Below are 3,703 nucleotides of genomic sequence, written 5' to 3'. Positions count from 1 at the left end.
TTACATTGATAAATTAATAAATCTAACAGACAGATCCATGATTTGCAGATTGAGAAAGAGGAAGACACAATAATATTCCAGAAACAGAAAGAAAATATGCTCACTTATTAAAATTTATATACAAAATGAAATATATTTTCTACTTTTTAAAATCTCATCTAACAGATTTTGAAAATACATTGAATTTTAGTCTCGATTTACTGAGTCTGATGACCGTTCTAATCATGGTTGTCTTGATTTCTTTCCATTTTCTGTGTTTTCGGAAAATTCCAGTTGGTGAATGAAAATCAATTTGACATTAATAAAATGCCTGTTGTTTCCCCTGTTTAAGTGTACAATGGCACTCCAATCGACATGTCCCGCATGCAGATTGGTCTAGACGATTTAGGGAGAAGTTGAAAAATGATCATCTGAGACTTGCCTGATACAGGAGAAAAGAACAAAAACGGGATAGGGGATTAATTATTTCTTTGGTACCTATACAAAACTCACCTTTATGTCCAATTGCAGCTTATTTGAACATGATTTTCTGATGATAGCATTGCTTTCTCCATTAAGAAGGGTTAGTAGAATCATCCGGTTATTTACATACTTTCAATCAGTTTTGAAGAATATGGTATCTTTGTAAGGCAAAAATGCAGATAATTTTTCTTCACATAGTATTAGAAGAGGGGAGCTAAGAGGGCTTTGTTCTGCTGAGGTATCGATAGAATTGATTGAGTTTTACGGCGACTGGAAAAATGAAGCTTACAAAACATATCTGAAATTAAATTAAGAAGATAAAATTTCAGTTACCAGTAAAATTGGTAAACTTATTGCGATACAGTTGAAAGAATCATTTTTGGTTTTCAGGGGTATTTACTGAAAAAAAGGCTACTTTATTGTCAGCTTCTATACCTAAACAAATCACTGGATTGTTTGGTTCAATCATTTCCATATGCTATAGGCTTGCCGTCGTTTCTTCTAGTAATTCTAGATTCTTTAGATTGAGTTATTATTCACGTCGGCACCAATAACATACTAAGTATGTTTAGTTAACAGACACTATTTTATCATATATGGTGGTATTATTCATTCGTAGAAAAGCAAGACTAACAGTAGGACAACCGGAATCCCCTGCGTAGGAAAATATCTAATCACAGGTGGTTGATGAGGAAGCCAATATGGCGGCGTTTTTAGGAAAATTTTTGGACCCGCCTTTTCCAAATTCCCAGACAGTTACTGCTTAGATCGAAAATTGGATCTGTCTGCAAGAATATCAGAACATGGGACATCAGAGAGCCACAACTAGGTCAATATAAACTCAGTAGCATAAGAATAATCTTTTAATTACTGGCTAAAATTGCGTGCCAAAAAAAATTGGCAAAAATCGAAGCGACGAAGTTTCGTGACTCTCGTAAGGAGCATTCGCAATGAAATCTTCTGATTTCAAAGATTTTAATGAGCCTGTAATCGCTTAAATCTCTGAGGTAACATTTTTGTACCTAATTTGAAATATCATCTTTTTTACGAAAATATGCTGGATTTTGGGACCGTTATGTAAGTAACATTTATTATTACCTTCTCGTATGGATTTTACTTATTTTGTATGTCAGAACCTTCCCCAGTAAAAGTATGAATTAAACAATACAAGTCAGATTCCATATGTGCTTTTTGTAAATTTCAACTGAATATGTCATTTTGTTTATGTAAGATAATCACAGTTAAAACTTTCTTATCAACATGAGATAAGTCAACATATACCAAAAACGATCGTAATTTATGACCTTTATACATAAACTTCCATAGATGAATGTTTGGTTTTCTGAAAAAAAAAATGCAAATCTAAATACAGATGTTGCCTTACGTTTGTTTCATTTATATATTTAATCTAATGATGTTAGCTTTAGTTAAGCAATTTAAAATTATATCTATCTGAATTTTCGCAAAAGTCGATATAAAGTTTTAACGACTGTACACTTAATCCTTACATTTCAGTTTAATTTAATCGCTTTATCCGAGAAAAAATGATATGTCAACTTTTTTTATATTGACATAATTGATACTGATTGTAGTATCTAATACGTTGTCAATTTCAAGAGTGCAAGCTATTCTATGTCAGAATCTTCTTTAGTAAAAGGATGAATTAAACAAGATAAGTCAGATAATGCATGAGCATTTTGTTAATTTCAATTGAATATGTAAATTGATTTAATGTAAGATAATACAGTTAAGTAACATGAAATAAGTCAATATATACAAATCGTAACTTATGATCCTTGTAAACTTCTATACTCATGGCAAATATCTATTGTTTCCGACCGCAGAATAAACTTATATCTCTCTGAACAGCAAAACAAAAAAACACAAACACAAACAAACAAACAAAAAAAGTAACAGTGTAACATACTGACAAAGCAATTTTCTCAGGAATAGTATCAGTGTGTGATGCACTATTATTACTTTTTAGCTCACCTGGCCGAAGGCCATGTCAGCTATTGCCATCACTTGGCGTCCGTCGTCGTCCGTCATCGTCGTTAACAATATTTCAAAACTCTTCTTCTCTGAAACTACTTGACCAATTGGAACCAAACTTGGTATGAATGTTCCTTGGGGTATCCTGCATAGAACTGATTTGGGGATTTTTGATCCGTCGAAAAACATGGCCGCCGTTACTAAAAATAGATTATAGAGGTCAGACAGTAGTTATTCGCATATATCTCCAAAACGGTTAGGTTTAGCCAAATTCTGACGGGGTTAAAGTATTCAGCATGATGAGATCTATCTGCGGTAAAATTTTCATTTTAATCTATTAAGCCATGTTGGAGTTATTGCCCTTTTTCAAACTTTTTTGTTATTTTTAATGTTATTTCTTTCAAAAATCTTCTCCGACGACACTATTTTACCACTTGAAACAAAACTCGGTATAAGTGTTCCTTGAGATATCCTGCATAGAATTGAAGTGAGGTTTTTTGATCCGTAGAAAAACATGGCCACTGTTACTAAAAATAGAACATAGGGGTCAGACAGTGGATTTTCGCATATATCTCCAAAACCGTTAGGTTTAGCCAAATTCTTTCAATAGCTGAAATGATCCTTATTTTAGCACTACAAGAGTCTTCAGGCATAAAATTCAGACGCTTTCTTATTAGTTACTGCCCTTGACCGGAAAATGACATATTTTTCTTTTTACAGTTTTCAGCCAATGTCTTGAAAACTATGATAGATTTAGACTTTCATTTACTGAAATGATCCTTATGATAAGTCCTATCTAAGCTTTCTTGAGTCAAAATTGTTGGACAACTTCTTGTTTAATTCATTGCCCTTGAAAGGCAAAATTCAACCAGGTGAGCGATTCAGGCTCCTGGGAGCCTCTTGTTGTTAAAATAATTCTATTTGTATATTTAGTCATGTGTTCAGAAACGAGGTGTTGGAAGTACTTCACATGATAATAGAGGTGTATGAACTTAGAAGTACATGGCCAGTGCTTTCTTTGGTGATATTGTATTCTAAGACTTTATGTTGATGTGTGTGTGTCTGAGACCAAAACTGGCAAAAAGTTGTTCTACAAAAGATGGGGCCAACCCTGCGAATCCTTCCCTAGTTTTATAAGTTAAGCTGGATATAATACAAAAAATGTGTTCCAAAGTCATAACTCCATTCAAATTACATGTATTTACATCTGTTTTTGGTCATAACAAAGGGCTTCAAGAAAAAACAATAA

This window comes from Perna viridis, chromosome 12, assembly GCF_037379345.1.
Source record: "Perna viridis isolate PV_CMFRI_1.1 ecotype Kerala chromosome 12, ASM3737934v1, whole genome shotgun sequence".
Classification (NCBI taxonomy): Eukaryota; Metazoa; Mollusca; class Bivalvia; order Mytilida; family Mytilidae; genus Perna; species Perna viridis.
The sequence above is the reverse complement of the archived record's forward strand: the minus strand, read 5'-3'. Positions refer to the sequence as shown.